We start from the raw sequence: 21,116 nt of genomic DNA, 5'->3' as shown, positions 1-21,116 counted from the left end.
TCTTCCCATTGCAGGCAATTTGCCCACCAAATCCCGGCGTTCACTGCATCCACCACTCCTTCTTTCTGTTAATCTAGGTAAAACCATAATACCAAGATCCGAATTTTCCATGGATTCACGGTGGCCTTCCATACAGACTGAGATCCCAGATCGAATCAAATCATCAGCGCTTACTTCATTGGAATCTACTTCCTTCTTTTCAACAAAATCCCATAATTTTTTGATCCGTAAGTCTTCTGTATCCTTACCAATCAACTTACCGAGATCATCCTTGCCGTTGCTGTCCGGGATCCGTGTCGCCCGGTTCACCGTCTTGATCTCCGTCCGCACGGGGCTCCCAATCAGATCCGCTCTTCTTCTCTTCCCTTTTGATTTTAGGATCTCCACCGCTCTTCTCTTGAACTCTGCTATTTCTGGTATCAGATGATTCTCCTCCGCCCGCTCCCGAACAAGGTCGTCGGGTGCCCCTTCCTTGCACTTCCGCACAATGGCTAGCACCCTCCTCCTGAGGACTTCCGTGTCGAGAAGACCATCTCCAGAGAGCGCCCCATGGATAGGGTCGATTCCCCGGGCCACCGTGGTGACCATGACGAGGGATGATGCCGCCGCCGCCGGCAGCGCACTACCCTCTCTCTCCAGCCCTAACATGCATATTTTCATTATGTAGACCTTTTTAACTACTCCAGTTTCACAACTACTTGCCTAGAGACGAATCTGAGTGAGCATCAGTTGGCATTAGTTGGCCTTGAAGACAATGCGTAGAGAAATACCATCTTATTTTTCATGTAGACTTTTAAAAATTTGGATGTAATAACTGAGACTACTTTGACATGTTTACTTTGTTGTTTAAAACATCCCAATTCATGCGGACGCGTAAATACGTTGCCCCACTGGAGGCACCCAAGCGCAAATGAACGTGCAGTCAAAACAACTATTTCGTGTCCGCTGCCCGACGCAAATGGACGTGCGCGACTACTTTGGTCGAATATGTCGGTCCATTGAAGATGGCCTTGAAACATACTACCTCCGTTTCAAGGAATAAGGCGTCCTCGTTTTACGTGTTTTTTGTTTGATCAAGAATTACTTTAAATAGATAAATATTTTTTCTATGAAATTAGTATCATTGAAAAGTTCTTTTCAATACATATCTAACGGTACTAATTACATATAATATAATCAATGTATTGCTTAATTTTTATGATCAAAGTTCGTCTTGAAATACGCGTGCACCTTATTTGAAACGGAGGTAATACACTGGTTGAGGCTCGCATCTGTAAAGATGACGTACTGTGCTACTCTGGGTCGATTTGAGCGTGGAATGATAGGTGCGGTGGAGGAGGGAGGAGGCTGGGATTTTTAGGCCAAAGATGCTCGCGCTTGTCCATTCTTCTTTCATCAGAGTCCAGCCTTGTTCTTTTTTTTTTTTGAATGACAGCAGGAGAACTGCTGTGTTCATTGCATTAGAGGAAAAAAAGGCACAGAGACCTGAACTGCTCAGTTTATTGGAGGAAAACCGGGCGAAAACCTTTACATCAACCGGAGCACGGCTAGACATACAGAGCGCCGGGAGGGCCAACAATGACGCAAACAAAGAAGCACACCACCGGAGCAAGCGGCGTCACCGAACAAGCACCAAGGTCACCCCAATCAAGTCGCATCGATACGTCTGCCACGAGCTTGTTCACCACCTTCAACAACACCGGAGAGAGAAGACATAGCCGAAGGGAGGCGGCATGTGCCGCTCCGGTCTTGAGAGGGCAAAAGACATGGCTCGTCTGACGCTGCCCGCATGTCAAGAATGCTCTTGCTTCCACCACCGCGAGCCAATCCCCACAAGACCCAGCACCATAGACTCCAAGAATTTCCGCCATTGACAATGCCCGGCCAGCCGCTTGACCACAGCCCAGGTGCTCCCTTCGAAGGGCCGAGTCTCGAAAACGATGCTTCCATCGAAGTAACGACATTAAGGATGCCGCCATCGCCAATCTGATATGCAGATTTAGGTTTTCACCCAAAGACAAGATCCAAAAACGGGAGAGGTGTTAGATCTCCTCGGTGGCGCCTTCATCAAGGCAAACAACACCGAATGGTGATGTCGTCACCGGCATCGACGGAAGTCGAGCAGGATTTTCATCCGGAGAATCGCAAACCTCGCCGGAGACAGAGTCCCAAGCACACCTCAGTCACACCATACAGCACCATACAACCCGCGCCGCAGCACCATCCATGACATAGACCAACACACTCGCCGACCTCGAGGAGACTATGCGCACCCAACCTGCATCCAGCCGCGAGCCCAAAGAACCACCAAATGCCCCGGCCGCCGAGCCTGCGATGCGGAGAAGGGGCAAAACCATCACGGCCGCTTGGCCATTTCCAAGAACAGCGCTTGCCCATCCGCTCGAGCCGGCGCTTGCCTGTCGCCTTGGCCGCACCGAAATCGCGAGGCCCCTTCACGCGTGGACAACCAAACAAGCGGCGCTTGCCACGAGCAAAGGCCGCGACCCACGCAGCCCAGCGCCAGCAAGACGCCGGCTCGCTGCACCTTTCGATCTCCGCTGCCCCGCACGGATCCGCAGCTTCCCAGCCCGCCACCGCACCTCGAACGCTCCCTCATGCCGCCCGCACGCACGCGCATCTCCGCGCCGACCAGTCGGCACCACCAGTCGCGAGGCCAAGGCCGCAGCCCGCACGCGCCGGATCCGCCGCCAAAAGCGCCAGTTCCACCGCCTCCCGCGCCGGCCGCTACCCCACCTCGACGGCCGCCATAACCTCAACTCGGAGCCGCCGCTCCGACGCCCAACCGCCAGATCCGCCACGCCTGTGCCAGCAGCACGTGACCGGAGAAGGCCCGCCGCCGCCGGACACCACACGGGCTTTGCCCAGTGGCGCTCACCGACGGCGGCAGGGGTGAACGGGGAAGTAGGAGGCTAGAGAGGGGAAGGCTGGGAGGGCCGCCCGTGCCGCCCGAGCGGGGCGACGCGGGGGCAGAGAGGGAGAGGAGCCGTCCAGCCTTGTTCTAGCTACAGCTAGCTAGTACTACAAACTTGCATGCGCATCGGATCAATACATGAGAGGCGCTAGCATCCAACGCAGTTTCAGTCCATCTCTCTGTCAGTCGATGAGCGTGGTAGGCCCAGTGGCCCACCCGCGAACTGACGCACCCCGCACCGGTGCCCGTGGCTGAGCTCCCGTCCCGTGCCCGTTCGGTCAGCTCCCATGCTGAAGCTTATTTGTATTTTACGGTGATGATTTCCCATCTCTGCAAAGACAAGACGTCTCCATGCAATTTACTGCTACTAGTATACTGGTTGAAAGGAACACGTACCTGAATTTATGTACACAAGTACCACCGTAACTTCTTATTTGTTGAAGTCCTCGTTGTAATTTGTACAGCAGTAAATTAAAGCAGCTTCTAGGCCCTTCAGGCCTCTATTTAAAAAAATACAACTTTGTTTGCCTTCGTCTCTACTGAAGCAATACTACTAGAACAATTCGCCGCCCCGAGCTGAGAGCGGACGAATCACGCCCGGGCTGGTTCACACCCGTAATCAAGGATCTGTTTGAATGGTTGTGGTGAATCCTAGTGTAGTTAATGACCTGATCTGTCTACCATGTTATATTGTGTAAAGATAGGAATACACGAGTGGACATCGTACTAAATTTAATGAAGTTTGTTGGCTGGCACTAGAGCAATTAATTCTGCTAGGTGAGTGAGTGAGTCAGACACCATCGGGTTGAATTTCACAGTTTTCACTTCACGGCAGATTTTATTCACAAGAGTGCGGATGTTTAGATCTCGCACAACATAGAGCTCTTTTTAAAGCACTACAATGGTATTTCGAAGTTTAACAAAAAAACTAGATATAGAAAATAGTGTACTGTGTGAACATGAAAAATCTCAACTTGAAACAACCCAGATTTTGGGGTGCACAAAAATAACAAAATCTAACATCTAAAGTAGTAAAACATGCAAAATTTCAAACCTCCATTATTTTGGATTTTATCATTTTTGTTAATCCTAGAATATAAGGTATTTCGGATCTAGATTTCGTATGTCGATAGAGTACATCATTCCCAACATTTAGGATTTTTTCTGAATTTTTTGAAACTCTGAAGTTATTTTCAAATTTCGGAAACAAAAGGCTCCAGATTGACCGAGCTGAATTTTTTTGCTAATCTTTAGACTCACAGCGTGGGCTTTTAGAATCGAGCAGCTTAACAAAGCTCCACATTAATGAGCTCTCAGACTACATATAGCTACATGCATTGCTAACTATGTAAATTGATGACATTGCATGATATTAAATGAAGATGATTATGGTAACTAGCTATGTTACCATAACATCACACTTTTCAAGATAGAATGAGTCTACAAGCTAATTAATACACTCATGCATGATACTACATCTAAGTTGCTATGCATCATGAAAGTAGTAACATAGAGTAGTGTCATATGCATGACACTACTATATGTTACTCTCCACTATGACTAGTCTCACAAAGTTAAGCTCTAGTAGTACATACTACGTGCTACTCCCTCCGTATTAATGCTTAGGGCGTAAAACTTGTAGCACGCCGATTAAGGAGAATCATGCAGCTTATTTTTAGCTGGTTGTGCCCCTATTAATTAGACTAGCCACAATGAAAGTATCATAGATAGTATAATGCATGCCATGTAGGCAAAAATCCTATGTGACGCATCAATTAATGAGGAAAAGGTGAGACTAGTATCATAGGTAGATACCGTATCATAGCACGTAAAATTAAAAAATTTAGTGACAAACACATCATGTGATGGAACTATGATACTAATTCATGATACTATGTATATGTATGATACTAGTTTATGATACTTTCGATTGTGACTAATCTTAGGCAAGACACTTAGTATTTCTCTCGCCCATTCGTTGCATGCAACTCCTCGTTTTAAGGACAGCCGCACACAAGAGTTACAACCATATGCAACCAATCACACACCGCACCGCCTCCTTGATTCAAGGGGCAAATTCAACAAGTTGCAGTTTCTGCTGTATGTGCGCCTTAAGCATTGACAAAAAATCAAAATAATTACGCCCTAAGCTAAGAAATGGATGGAGTATTTTTATTAACCAGTACTAAGATTGCTTGTAGTGGGAGTAACTCACTACAAGAAAAAAGTCACGTAGAGACGTTCTCAATGAGACGCTTTTAATTTCGTCCCTACTTCCGTAGTCGAGCCATTTGTTGAGACGTTTGTTAGGACGCAACACCCATCGTCTTAACTTGGAAGGCTTTACCCACGTCCCCACAGAAAAGTCATTTACCCACGGTTTGCATTTATCTTCCCACTCCATGTAAAACCTAGGACCGCCGCCACAGTATGCCTTGATCCGATCGCGATGCCACCTTTGATCCCGATCGCCGCGTTCCTCTCTAGCAAACGTACCCCGGCGACATCTCAGGAGTCAGGACCAATTCTTTGTCCTTATCGAGACCTAATCCAGGAGAGAGGATTATGAGGATCCATCCGGCCGCTCGATTCAATCAACGCTGAATCTGGTGAGTTCCTTGCCGACTTAATTAGTTGTTCCTTGCCGCTGGAAGGCTGGACGCGATCAACTGCTTCTTCTCGCAGGACTCGATGAACTGCTCCTTCCCGCATGACTCAATCAACTGCTCCTTTCCCTTGCCTTATTATTCATCTCTACAAGTAGGCACATCTTCCGCCTCTTCATGTAAGATCTCTGAAACCTTTATTCGTGTGTTGCAGACAGTGTCTGTCCTTGTATTTGCCTACTGGTTATGGATATTCGTGTGGGTTTTGCAAAGAAAATAATAAAGGAGCCAACGCTTAGAGGTGGTATTCACAGCCGATGGAATCTATTTCATCGATCAGCAGATAGTAACTTTTATTTTCGAATTATTTTAAATGCACCTAGCTTTGATTTATGTATTGGATCTTTGTACAAGCAGGATCAGGTTTTACAGGACTCATCTACTCGGAAGTAGTACATATATGTGTTTATGTCTAGAGTTCCAGTCCGTCTGGAACTGATGATCCGACATAAGTAGTAGAAACGAGATTGTCTTTTATTGGACTGGAACTCTAGAATAAAAAAATTATGATGCACACGGTATTTACATTGAGATCATAAGAATTAAGATCTTATTTGTTAAACAGCTTACGGATTGATTTTTTTTCTTGTGTAGCTGTCCCTTTGCAGGATACCTTTTGAGAAGATTTTTCAAGCAGCATAGTATAGAGAGGAAAAAAGCCTTGCAGAAGCAGTGAACAGGATAGCAGATGATTTCAAGATTTAATACTCCCAGTAGTTAGGAGATTACATAAAGGAGTTGTATGAATTATTCAGTTGTGTATGTAAATCTTTGTAAGGATGTACACTTCCTTTGTAAAATAATACAATTTGCATCAAATAAATACAATAGATATGTTCTGTAGTGCACCGGGTTTTTTATCCTTGTTCTTTTGACGGCTGAAAGTTGATTTAGTCATATGATGTGCAACTATGTGCTAGTTGATTGTGAATATTTTAAGAATAAACTAATATTATTTTACACAAAATAATATCCATTTAAATATGAAATAAAGCGACTTAATGTTCGTAGAGACGAGATGTTGGACATCTACAAAGCGTGCTCTTTTAGAATAAAGACGCTTTTGAAAACGTCTCATTTTACTTTTGAGACGCTAACAATACGTCTTTATGGTATTTGAGACGGTGCATAAGAAGACGCTCCTACGACGCTTTACATCAGCGTCTTTATAACCACTTAGAGATGAAATTTAGCGTCTCTAGCGCATATGTTAGATGTCTCTACATGCTATTTTTCTTGTAGTGACTTAGAGAAAGTACAATAAATCCCAGTCAGCTGGCTATAAGAATTAAAATAATATATTGTTTCTTAGTTGGAGGTGTGCTCCTAGGCACTCTATGAGATTGAAAGGTGGCTCATGCATTGATAAAATAGTGCAATTTATAACTCACTATATTGGCTCTAGGTTAACTATAGATGACATGTCACTTGGCTTATAGCTAGCAGTTGGCTCTACTATTGAACTTGCTCTTAGCTATTAACATCACACACTTCAAAGTGTTTTGGTGACATGTCATAACAATAAATGAAGGAAGAGAGGGAGGTAAAAACTAGCTATGTTACTATAACATCATGCTTGTGACGGTAAAGCACACGTCCGGTGGGAACCCCAAGAGGAAGGTATGATGAGTACAGCAGTGAGTTTTCCCTCAGTAAGAAACCAAGGTTATCGAACCAGTAGTAGATGAAGATCACGTGAAGGTTGTTGGTGAAGGAGTGTAGTGCGGCGCAACACCAGAGATTCCGGTGCCAACGTGGAACCTGCACAACACAATCAAACTACTTTGCCCCAACTTAACAGTGAGGTTGTCAATATCACCGGCTTGCTGAAAACAAAGGATTAAACGTATGGTGTGGAAAATGATGTTTGCTTGCAGAAAACAAAAGAGAACAATGATTGCAGTAGGTTGTATTTCAGATGTAAAACAATGGACCGGGGTCCACAGTTCACTAGTGGTGTCTCTCCAATAAGATAAATAACATGTTGGGTAAACAAATTACAGTTGGGCAATTGACAAATAGAGAGGGCATAATAATGCACATACATATCATGATGACTACTATGAGATTTACTTAGGGCATTACGACAAAGAACATAGACCGCCATCCAGCATGCATCTATGCCTAAAAAGTCCACCTTCGGGTTAGCATCCGCACCCCTTCCAGTATTAAGTTGCAAGCAACGGACAATTGAATTAAGTACTGTGCGTAATGTAAACAATACAAATATCCTTAGACAAAGCATTGATGTTTTATCCCTAGTGGCAACAGCACATCCACAACCTTAGGGGTTGCTGTCACTCCCCCAGATTCAATGGAGACATGAACCCACTATCTAGCATAAATACCCCCTCTTGGAGTCACAAGTATCAACTTGGCCAGAGCCTCTACTAGCAACGAAGAGCATGCAAGATCATAAATAACACATATATGATAGATCAATAATCAACTTGACATAGTATTCCATATTCATCGGATCCCAACAAACACAACATGTAGCATTACAAATAGATGATCTTGATCATGATAGGCAGCTCACAAGATCTAAACATGATAGCACAATAGGACAAGACAACCATCTAGCTACTGCTATGGACCCGTAGTCCAAGGATGAACTACTCACGCATCAGTCCGGAGGCGGGCATGGTGATGTAGAGCCCTCCGGTGATGATTCCCCTCTCCGGCAGGGTGCCGGAGGAGATCTTCTGAACCCCTCGAGTTAGGTTTGACGGCGGCGGCGTCTCTGGAACTGTTCTGGTATTTTGGCTCTCGGTACTAGGGTTTTCGGGGACGAAGGAATAAATAGGCGAAGGGGCAGCGTCGGGGGAGCTAGGGGGCTCCCTCCCCACGCCTTGGCGCGGCAGTGGGGCCCCCCGCGCCGCCATATGGGGTGGGCCCCCTGCTGGCCTTCCTCGACTCTTTTTCGGTCTTCTGGGAACACTCCATGGAAAATAGGGCTGTGGGCTTTTGTTTCGTCCAATTCCGAGAATATTTGTAAACCAGCTTTTCTGAAATCAAAAACAGCAGAAAACAGGAACTGGCACTGTGGCATCTTGTTAATAGGTTAGTCCCAGAAAATGCATAAAAACATTATATAGTGTGAATAAAACATGTAGGTATTGTCATAAAACTAGCATGGAACATAAGAAATTATAGATACGTTGGAGACGTATCAAGCATCCCCAAGCTTAGTTCCTACTCGCCCTCGAGTAGATAAACGATAAAAAGAATAATTTCTGAAGTGACATGCTACCAACATAATCTTGATCAATACTATTGTAAAGCATATGAGATGAATGAAGTGACTCAAAGCAATGGTCTATACTCTATAGTTTGCTAACAGAAAGATAATGGCAAAACAACTGAATCATATAGCAAAAACTTTTCATGAATAGTAATTTCAAGACAAGCATCAAAAAGTCTTGCATAAGAGTTAACTCATAAAGCAATAGATTCTTAATAAGAGGTTTTGAAGCAACACAAAGTAAGATTTAAGTTTCAGCAATTGCTTTCAACTTTCAACATGCATATCTCATGGATAATTGTCAACACAAAGTAATATAATAAGTGCAATAAGTAAGCATGTAAGAATCAGTGCACACAGTTGACACAAGTGTTTGCTTCTAAGATAGAAAGAAGTAGGTAAACTGACTCAACATAAAGTAAAAGAAAGGCCCTTCGCAGAGGGAAGCCGGGATTAAATCATGTGCTACAGATTTTCAAGTTTTGAAATCATATAGAGAGCATAAAAAATAAAGTTTTGAGAGGTGTTTGTTGTTGTCAACGAATGGTAGTGGGCACTCTAACCCCCTTGTCAAACAGACTTTCAAAGAGCGTCTCCCATGAAGGACGTTATCTCTACCAACAAGGTAGATCATCCCTCTTCTCTTTTGTTTACACATGTATTTTAGTTTTATTTATAGATGACACTCCTCCGAACCTTTTGCTTTCACAAGCCATGGCTAACCAAATCCTCGGGTGCCTTCCAACATTTCACATACCATGGAGGAGTGTCTATTGCAAAATTAAGTTGCTTACTGATAAATCAGGGCAAAACATGTGAAGAGAATTATTAATGAAAGTTAATTAATTGGGGCTGGGCACCCCGTTGCCAGCTTGTAGCACCCTACCTTTTAATAAAGGCAAGATACCTGTGTATAGTGCTATTCCCGGGATCACTGATAGCACACACATTACAAAATATAGTAATCATTGCAATAGTATCAAATTACTACATCGTTGATCCAGAGGGTACAATAAAACCTTACAAATTGCATAGTCACATGGACTAGCTCAGAATAAACACAGCGGAAAGTAAATCAGCAATGAGCCTTCATCATCTTCATGTGCCACATGCAGTCATGTTGGAATGTAAACTCGAGATCCTACCACGTACTTCTCCTCAGAAAATCCTGCACGTTTGAATATGCAGCCCCACGAATGGAGGTCAGTACAACGATGTACTGGCAAATGACACTTATATGGTGGCAGTTTTGGGCATGACTATCTACACGATATTTGGCAAGTGGAGTTTAGGCAAATTTGCATAAAGCCAATTTTATCCTACATTTTATTTAAAACAAAACATTTTGAAAATCTTTGAATGACATTATGAAATCACACCATGGATAAATCCTCCATGGGTTTTAGAATAATCACATGGTTACATCTCCCATGAGTTTTCAAAGGTTGATACAAAATTTTAAATACATTCATAAAAGGTGATGAGACTCTTCCGTACATTCCTTGCCTAGAAGCTCAAATTGTCCGTAACCGGGGACACGGCTAAGATCTTAGGTTTACTCTCGAGAGGTTGTGCACTTTCACCTTACGACCCACCCTTCCCAAGAGAAGAAATGAGACAAGATCTTTCAGAGGGAGGCTTCAACCATAACCAGCTAGACCCGTTCCCGTTTGGTTGCAAGCCACATCATCATGTCTAGCAACAAGTTTGACCTCACAACTTACTTAATCCCGGTAGAGCCCATAATACCATAAGGTTGCACTGGAAGCTAACTAAAACACGGACGACATATTAATCTCTTTAATCCTGGGTGGCCATCCACAAGTGAAACCCACAGGCTTAAAACCATTAAAGATAATAAACCCCCGCACGATCCCCTGGTGAAAACCAGAGGTGCAGTCTAGGGCAACCACTATTCATCTGCGCACTCTCAGGTACCCACCTGCCACTGGTTACTCCAGGGTCGGAGCCCTGAGCAGTCGCCCACCACACAACCAATCCACCCAGGTGATTCATTAAAGTTGTTAATTTTAATTCTCAATACTCACAATCCAGATTAATCGAAATCAGCAGTGGCATTTTGATATTGCTAGGCACACTAAGAATCCTAGCAAGGGTTCATGGATGGCTACACACTACTAGGATTTATAAGCATAGCATAATTTTTGAAAACAAAAATCCTACCATGCATACTAGTTGAAAAACACTAATGCATAATTAAAATAGGTAGGAATTGAATGTCACTTGCCTTTTGGTAGTCGAAGCGCGTTCACTTCTCTTAATCAAAATACGTGCCTCTCCGTACAACTATAACATAGAATATAGCATAACATAAACACACCATTCAACAACAACATCATAATCAAACAAGACAACAATCGGAAATCGCTCTATGGTACTAAGGTGTGGTATGAGGTCTGGCTTGCAAGATATGAATCGAAGATATTGAATGAATGTGTTAAATACTTGGAAAGAAAATGATTATCCAAGTTAAGTACTCAGAAGAAAATGATTGACAAGAACCCATGGTCAATTGTTGTTCGCTACTCAAGAATGGGAAAATTGGAATGATCCATGAGATAAATCACATGAGTCTCAAAATGGCGCAACTCAAAATATCATTTAGTAAAGTGTGACGACACTTACTAAGTTAGTATGGGTTACACATAGGTTTGGGTATGTATTTGTGATATATTGAATTACTCAATTAACTCATTTGTAAATTAAATAGTTCAATATAAGCCAATAAGAATAAGTGTGCATGAGGTGAAATTCGTATGAAAGATATTTAGAAGGATGGTGACTGTTTGGACTCATGATACGTGTGATATGAGGTGGAGTGTATCACACACAAGTATCCAAGGCATACCTAATTGAGATACATTACCATTTACTGAAATAACTCAAATGAATATATGTGAACTATGCGAAGAGGTTTGATGTAGAAAGGATATTGGTTCAAGGTGTAATATCTAAATGGATTGGGTAGATGGGCATGATCATAAGGTTTACTTTTGTAGGAGTCATATTGAAAGGAATCATAGAATTAATTCTATAATGAACATACCCAAATCCACATATTTGAATTTGAATATTTGCAAGGTGATTCAAATATTTTGGACAATGGTGCTATTGAATGGAGTACTGTAAAACAAGACTTATGCAATTGACATAGTGTGACAACACTTATCAGAGTAGCTCAAGGTCACACATAGCATTGGATATGAACTAATGATATATTGAACTACTCAAATAACTCATTTGAAATTTGAGTAGTTCGAACTAAGTGGAAGGATTGAATGGCATGAATGATATCGGGATTTGGTTCGCGGAACCTAAGGGATAACCAAGGTTCATCACATGTGATATGGGTAGAGTATCTCCACCCTAATAAAGCAAGGTAAAAATCTAAACTAGGACATGTCAAACTTTACTCAAATAACTCAATTGTTATTTGAATAACATGAACTAGACAACCAAGGGTAAGCTTTGCATTATCTGTGAACATGATAAAGAATTATAACTGGTCCTGAAAGATGGATATGATCATAAGGATTATTTTGGCTAAAGGAATTATATCAAAAACAATTATAGGACTACACTTTTCGCGAAAAGTCATTAGAAGAAGTTTTTCGGATGGAAGAGCTTTCTACACGAAAGTTATAGAGAATTCCATTACAAGCGTATCGCCAAAAAAATCTCTCAGAAAAAGTTTGTGGGATTTATTTTATAGACGATGTTGCGGATCAAAGTGATATCGCGGAAATAAAGTGGGCAAAACTGCCACGCAATATGTCTAAGATGATCTACGTGATTTGCTGATTTCAACGGTATAGGGTTTGTCGAAATCCGACGTATAGAACTTAAGATATGGATTTTACAAAACTAGACATAAGTGGTTATAATTCTAATGGTGTACGAAAAGTTGTCCGAACAAGTTGCTCGGATGGAAAAACTTCCTACATGAAAGTTGTAGAGACTCTAATTACAAACTTAACGAAAGAACCACTATTCTAAACGGGAGTGTAGATCTAAAGAAATAAAATTGCAAAGTTGCGTACAATAGTCTACGTAAAAAAACAGGAAAAGAATTATTACCAGGCAAGGATGCGTCGAGTGGCGACGTTTCCCAAATAGCGTTGCGGATATTGCGTCGCAAATAGCTGCGTCGCCCAGAAAAGCAGCGTTGCCCGAGGCTACGCGTGGGGAGAGAGAGGCGCCGGATGTGGGGTGCGTTTGGGGGCTGGCCATTGAAGTGTTTATATAGGCTAGGAGTTGAAAGGATTTTGCTACAGGGAGCGATGTGGGACTAAAAACGAAAGAAAAGCAAAAGCGCGCTGGGTGCGGCTGCTGGCGGCGGCAGCGCGTGCTCGCGGCCTCGCGGAGCGAATTGGGCTTGGGGCAGGGTGCTGGGCCGGGAAAAAAAAGAAAGACTGGGCCGCGGCGCTCGGGCGGCGAAGTATTCGCTGCCCCGCGCGCGCGGGCGGCGCTGGCAGCTGGGCCGGTCGGCTCGGCTGGCCGGCCCGATTCTGTTTTTCTTTTTCTTTTTTTTATACTGAAATTGGAAATACACTTTGGGGCTTCAAATAATATCGGAAAAATGCAAATAAGGTACCGTTGGATTCGTTATGAAAAATGCTTCAATATAAGACTAAATTTGGAACAAAAATATAAACTTTAAAAAAAACCAAAATTTGACATACATGTCTATGTGGCTATAGTGCCTTTTTAGGATTATTGTTTTCTCAAATAAAATATTTTATAAATTTCAAAACCTCCGAACAAAATAAAGTATTGATTAGAAAATATTTTGAAACTAAGGTTTATGAAAACTCCATTTTGGAGATAAATCTTAAATAACTTCATAAAGTTTTAAATCCTGATGAAATTTCAATCAAGTTCACTCAATCAAACATTAAACTTATTTTTATTTTACATTCCAAAATTTAGAAAATTTCGGGATGTGACAGACTACCACCCTTAAAAGGAATCTCGTCCTCGAGATTTGAGAAAGGTTAGAAAGTTTTGGGTTCCAGATGGGCATGGGTGCTACCACCCTTAAAAGAAAATCTCACTAGATGGCCTCTCGAGATTTTTGGTGGATTTACAGAAGTAATTTCTCTGTGCACTTATTCGCGTAGTGGCCCTTGTTGCGACATTTGTAGCATGTGACGTGGTTGAGGTCTCTCATGAGTTTCTTCGTGCTTCCATTTTCTACTGTCTGCTCCTTTGCTTTGTTCGTCTTCTTCTTTTCTAGGCACTTTGATGCATAATGTTCTGGTTCTTTGCAACAGTAACAAAACAAGTGTCTAATTTCCTTCTCCTTGGAGTGGTGGTGATTTTTCTTCCTTTTGGGTCTCTCCAAGGCTAATAGATCTTCTAATTCCTGGTCTTCATATTCCACCTTAAATGTGGGGAACCTTTCTCGCTTTCTAGAGCATTTCTTTGATAAATGTTCTTCTCCTCCACATGTATAACAACACTTGGTGGTGATAGTGTGTGCTGCTTCTTGGGGCTTGATTTCAACTTCTTCCTTCATCTTGGACCTTGTACCTTCATGAATGTTTCTCATAGACTGACACATTCCATTCCTGACTTGTACACTCATTTCTTGCACTATGGGGTAGAGGTGGCACTGGGCGGGGACATGATTGACTCCTTCACATAGGAAACACGAAATCTGATAGGTGTGGCATTCTTTGGCTGGATGGCTTCCATCGCAGTTAGGGCACTGGTCCCGATGTTCCTCACGTGAATGCCCTAGGTCTCCACATAGTTTGCATGCTCGGGGTCTGGCTACACCATCCTCTTTGTTGTTATAGTTGGTCATTCCATGGGCCATCATCTGCAACATTTGAGATTGGGAATCCAACAATTTCATCATTTCTAGCGGTAAATCATTACTTTTGTGGGTGCTGACTAGGCTTTGGGTCATCTGCTGAACCAACTGAGCTTGTCCCAACAACTCTGATAATGTGGGTGGCATCTTAGGGTCGTTGTGAGCACGATGTAGAGGCATCTGTTTGGGTTTGGACACGGTAAGATACAAATACAAAGAGACCTGAAAGAAAACACTACCCTTAAACTAGTGGTTGGATCTTCAATCTCGTTGTAGTCCTACGTTTGGCAGCACTTGCCTACTATAAGGGTATAATATTTATCCATCATAGGGTTTAAGATTATTCGTCGACATCTCTTTTGTAGGTATGTCTCTCTAGATTCGCAAAGTCAATATTACGAAAGCGAACACTAAGAGTAGTAGGAATGGTGATCAATCCATCCTCACCCATATTATTACTCCGTATTTGATTTATTGAATCTCGTATTCTAACACTTGGTCAACCTCACAAGTTTGATAAAATTTTCCATGGAGAATTGAATCAATGTTTCAATCCCCATTATTGAATTGTTTTGAAAACATTTCTATCGATCCCTAGCTAGGGTTTTGCATATCTCCCAAACAATATTTCTTCATCTCAATAGGAACATCAACGTTGGTTATACTAATGTTGTCTTCATGGCGAGTTGCCAAGAAAAACATTCTCTGGGTCAGGTATAGATGAGAATAGATAGAAAGATTCTAAAGAAGATTTCCTACCCAAACACATCAGATCAAGGCAAAACATCTTACAAACTACATCTAACAAGCATCAGACAACATTTTTCAAACACAAAATAACTAGTATGGTCATACCTCAATTTGGTAAGATCAATACTTTGTTACTTTATCGTTGGTTCGTTAAAAGAGAACTAATGGTGGTCTATTTCTATATTAGATGCATCAAGTTTCTACTCTACTACTTCAGTGTATCTTCGTGTGTTGTGCAGTCTGCATCGAAGTCTTCCTTCATGTTCTTCATTGGTCTTCCATGAAACACTTCTTGCGGAGTCGAAGATATCACATGAATCATCACTCTTCATGCTTTAGGGACATGGTCATCATCAGTCCTTGTTGATAGTTTTGATAAGGTGGTCATCTAAAGTGAGAGGAAAACAATTTTGAAGATGAAATAGATGAGAATACAAGAGGTTCACAAAGCAAACATCTTTTTAACTGAAATAGGATTAGACAAAATTTTCATCCTAGGGTCTTCCTATTTCTAATCCAAACCTAGGGTCTCGATTCTACAGGCAACACTATGCTCTGATACCATTCTGTAGCACCCTACCTTTTAATAAAGGCAAGATACCTGTGTATAGTGCTATTCCCGGGATCACTGATAGCACACACATTACAAAATATAGTAATCATTGCAATAGTATCAAATTACTACATCGTTGATCCAGAGGGTACAATAAAACCTTACAAATTGCATAGTCACATGGACTAGCTCAGAATAAACACAGCGGAAAGTAAATCAGCAATGAGCCTTCATCATCTTCATGTGCCACAGGCAGTCATGTTGGAATGTAGACTCGAGATCCTACACGTACTTCTCCTCAGAAAATCCTGCACGTTTGAATATGCAGCCCCACGAATGGAGGTCAGTACAACGATGTACTGGCAAATGACACTTATATGGTGGCAGTTTTGGGCATGACTATCTACACGATATTTGGCAAGTGGAGTTTAGGCAAATTTGCATAAAGCCAATTTTATCCTACATTTTATTTAAAACAAAACATTTTGAAAATCTTTGAATGACATTATGAAGTCACACCATGGATAAATCCTCCATGGGTTTTAGAATAATCACATGGTTACATCTCCCATGAGTTTTCAAAGGTTGATACAAAATTTTAAATACATTCATAAAAGGTGATGAGACTCTTCCGTACATTCCTTGCCTAGAAGCTCAAATTGTCCGTAACCGGGGACACGGCTAAGATCTTAGGTTTACTCTCGAGAGGTTGTGCACTTTCACCTTACGACCCACCCTTCCCAAGAGAAGAAATGAGACAAGATCTTTCAGAGGGAGGCTTCAACCATAACCAGCTAGACCCGTTCCCGTTTGGTTGCAAGCCACATCATCATGTCTAGCAACAAGTTTGACCTCACAACTTACTTAATCCCGGTAGAGCCCATAATACCATAAGGTTGCACTGGAAGCTAACTAAAACACGGACGACATATTAATCTCTTTAATCCTGGGTGGCCATCCACAAGTGAAACCCACAGGCTTAAAACCATTAAAGATAATAAACCCCCGCACGATCCCCTGGTGAAAACCAGAGGTGCAGTCTAGGGCAACCACTATTCATCTGCGCACTCTCAGGTACCCACACCTTGGTTACTCCAGTGGTCGGAGCCACTGACGATCGCCCACCACACAACCAATCCACCCAGGTGATTCATTAAAGTTGTTAATTTTAATTCTCAATACTCACAATCCAGATTAATCGAAATCAGCAGTGGCATTTTGATATTGCTAGGCACACTAAGAATCCTAGCAAGGGTTCATGGATGGCTACACACTACTAGGATTTATAAGCATAGCATAATTTTTGAAAACAAAAATCCTACCATGCATATTAGTTGAAAAACACTAATGCATAATTAAAATAGGTAGGAATTGAATGTCACTTGCCTTTTGGTAGTCGAAGCGCGTTCACTTCTCTTAATCAAAATACGTGCCTCTCCGTACAACTATAACATAGAATATAGCATAACATAAACACACCATTCAACAACAACATCATAATCAAACAAGACAACAATCGGAAATCGCTCTATGGTACTAAGGTGTGGTATGAGGTCTGGCTTGCAAGATATGAATCGAAGATATTGAATGAATGTGTTAAATACTTGGAAAGAAAATGATTATCCAAGTTAAGTACTCAGAAGAAAATGATTGACAAGAACCCATGGTCAATTGTTGTTCGCTACTCAAGAATGGGAAAATTGGAATGATCCATGAGATAAATCACATGAGTCTCAAAATGGCGCAACTCAAAATATCATTTAGTAAAGTGTGACGACACTTACTAAGATAGTATGGGTTACACATAGGTTTGGGTATGGATTTGTGATATATTGAATTACTCAATTAACTCATTTGTAAATTGAATAGTTCAATATAAGCCAATAAGAATAAGTGTGCATGAGGTGAAATTCGTATGAAAGATATTTAGAAGGATGGTGACTGTTTGGACTCATGATACGTGTGATATGAGGTGGAGTGTATCACACACAAGTATCCAAGGCATACCTAATTGAGATACATTACCATTTACTGAAATAACTCAAATGAATATATGTGAACTATGCGAAGAGGTTTGATGTAGAAAGGATATTGGTTCAAGGTGTAATATCTAAATGGATTGGGTAGATGGGCATGATCATAAGGTTTACTTTTGTAGGAGTCATATTGAAAGGAATCATAGAATTAATTCTATAATGAACATACCCAAATCCACATATTTGAATTTGAATATTTGCAAGGTGATTCAAATATTTTGGACAATGGTGCTATTGAATGGAGTACTGTAAAACAAGACTTATGCAATTGACATAGTGTGACAACACTTATCAGAGTAGCTCAAGGTCACACATAGCATTGGATATGAACTAATGATATATTGAACTACACAAATAACTCATTTGAAATTTGAGTAATTCGAACTAAGTGGAAGGATTGAATGGCATGAATGATATCGGGATTTGGTTCGCGGAACCTAAGGGATAACCAAGGTTCATCACATGTGATATGGGTAGAGTATCTCCACCCTAATAAAGCAAGGTAAAAATCTAAACTAGGACATGTCAAACTTTACTCAAATAACTCAATTGTTATTTGAATAACATGAACTAGACAACCAAGGGTAAGCTTTGCATTATCTGTGAACATGATAAAGAATTATAACTGGTCCTGAAAGATGGATATGATCATAAGGATTATTTTGGCTAAAGGAATTATATCAAAAACAATTATAGGACTACACTTTTCGCGAAAAGTCATTAGAAGAAGTTTTTCGGATGGAAGAGCTTTCTACACGAAAGTTATAGAGAATTCCATTACAAGCGTATCGCCAAAAAAATCTCTCAGAAAAAGTTTGTGGGATTTATTTTATAGACGATGTTGCGGATCAAAGTGATATCGCGGAAATAAAGTGGGCAAAACTGCCACGCAATATGTCTAAGATGATCTACGTGATTTGCTGATTTCAACGGTATAGGGTTTGTCGAAATCCGACGTATAGAACTTAAGATATGGATTTTACAAAACTAGACATAATTAAGTTATAATTCTAATGATGTACGAAAAGTTGTCCGAACAAGTTGCTCGGATGGAAAAACTTCCTACATGAAAGTTGTAGAGACTCTAATTACAAACTTAACGAAAGAACCACTATTCTAAACGGGAGTGTAGATCTAAGGAAATAAAATTGCAAAGTTGCGTACAATAGTCTACATAAAAAAACAGGAAAAGAATTATTACCAGGCAAGGATGCGTCGAGTGGCAAGGATGCGTCGAGTGGCGACGTTTCCCAAATAGCGTTGCGGATGTTGCGTCGCAAATAGCTGCGTCGCCCAGAAAAGCAGCGTTGCCCGAGGCTACGCGTGGGGAGAGAGAGGCGCCGGATGTGGGGTGCGTTTGGGGGCTGGCCATTGAAGTGTTTATATAGGCTAGGAGTTGAAAGGATTTTGCTACAGGGAGCGATGTGGGACTAAAAACGAAAGAAAAGCAAAAGCGCTCTGGGTGCGGCTGCTGGCGGCGGCAGCGCGTGCTCGCGGCCTCGCGGAGCGAATTGGGCTTGGGGCAGGGTGCTGGGCCGGGAAAAAAAAGAAAGACTGGGCCGCGGCGCTCGGGCGGCGAAGTATTCGCTGCCCCGCGCGCGCGGACGGCGCTGGCAGCTGGGCCGGTCGGCTCGGCTGGCCGGCCCGATTCTGTTTTTCTTTTTCTTTTTTTTATACTGAAATTGGAAATACACTTTGGGGCTTCAAATAATATCGGAAAAATGCAAATAAGGTACCGTTGGATTCGTTATGAAAAATGCTTCAATATAAGACTAAATTTGGAACAAAAATATAAACTTTAAAAAAAACCAAAATTTGACATACATGTCTATGTGGCTATAGTGCCTTTTTAGGATTATTGTTTTCTCAAATAAAATATTTTATAAATTTCAAAACCTCCGAACAAAATAAAGTATTGATTAGAAAATATTTTGAAACTAAGGTTTATGAAAACTCCATTTTGGAGATAAATCTTAAATAACTTCATAAAGTTTTAAATCCTGATGAAATTTCAATCAAGTTCACTCAATCAAACATTAAACTTATTTTTATTTTACATTCCAAAATTTAGAAAATTTCGGGATGTGACACAGTTCTTTTTGCAAAATTATTGGATAAGCGGATGTATATGCCACTAGTCCATTGGTGAAAGTCTGCCCAACAAGATTGAAAGATAAAACACCACATACTTCCTCATGAGCTATAAAACATTGACACAAATAAGGAGTAATAAAGTTTTGAATATTTTAAAGATAGCACATGAAGTATTTACTTGGAATGGCAGAAAAATACCACATAGTAGGTAGTTATTGTGGACACAAATGGCATAGGTTTTGGCTCAAGATTTTGGATGCATGAGAAGCATTCCCTCTCAGTACAAGGCTTTGGCTAGCAAGGTTGTTTGAAGCAAACAAAAGTATAAACCGGTACAACAAAACTTACATAAGAACATATTGCAAGCATTATAAGACTCTACACTGTCTTCCTTGTTGCTCAAACACGTTACCAGAAAATATCTAGACCTTAGAGAGACCAATCATGCAAACCAAATTTCAACAAGCTCTACGGTAGTTCTCCACTAATAGGTTTAAACTACGTGGTGCAAGAGCTTAAACATGATCTACTTGAGAGCTCAAAACAATGGCCAAGTATCAAATTATTCAAGACAATATACCAATTACCACATGAAGCATTTTATGTTTCTAACCAAATAACAATAAGTGCTGCGGCTTTCAGCTTTCGCTATGAACATGAAAAATAAAGCGAAGAACACAAGTGTTCAAATGAAAAAGCGGAGCGTGTCTCTCTCCCACACAAGCATGTTAGGATCCGATTTATTAAGAAAACTTAAAATAACAAACGAGAATAAAAGCACACGGACGCTCCAAGTAAAGCACATAAGATGTGACAGAATTAAAATATAGTTTCACTAGAGGTGACCTGATAAGTTTGATGAAGAAGGGGATGCCTTGGGCATCCTCAAGCTTAGACGCTTGAGTCTTCTTGAAATATGCAGGGATGAACCACGGGGGCATCCCCAAGCTTAGATTTTTCACTCTTCTTGATCATATTATATCATCCTCCTCTCTTGATCCT

General features: G+C 41.4%; 2 long non-coding RNA genes across 2 annotated transcripts; one reads left to right on the top strand and one right to left on the bottom strand.

The window, feature by feature from the left end:
• Positions 1-5,245: 5,245 nt before the first annotated feature.
• Positions 5,246-6,416, top strand: LOC127312433 (uncharacterized). Its single transcript, XR_007858352.1, has 3 exons — positions 5,246-5,541; positions 5,618-5,717; positions 6,193-6,416. It is a non-coding gene; the product is annotated as an uncharacterized lncRNA (long non-coding RNA).
• Positions 6,417-9,791: 3,375 nt separating this feature from the next.
• Positions 9,792-13,067, bottom strand: LOC139833191 (uncharacterized). Its single transcript, XR_011748472.1, has 2 exons — positions 12,941-13,067; positions 9,792-11,149 (listed from the first exon to the last, which is right to left on the bottom strand). It is a non-coding gene; the product is annotated as an uncharacterized lncRNA (long non-coding RNA).
• Positions 13,068-21,116: the final 8,049 nt, after the last annotated feature.

This window comes from Lolium perenne, chromosome 7 (genome assembly GCF_019359855.2).
Source record: "Lolium perenne isolate Kyuss_39 chromosome 7, Kyuss_2.0, whole genome shotgun sequence".
Lineage (NCBI taxonomy): Eukaryota > Viridiplantae > Streptophyta > Magnoliopsida > Poales > Poaceae > Lolium > Lolium perenne.
Note: the sequence above shows the minus strand (reverse complement) of the source record. Positions and strands in the feature narration are given on the sequence as shown.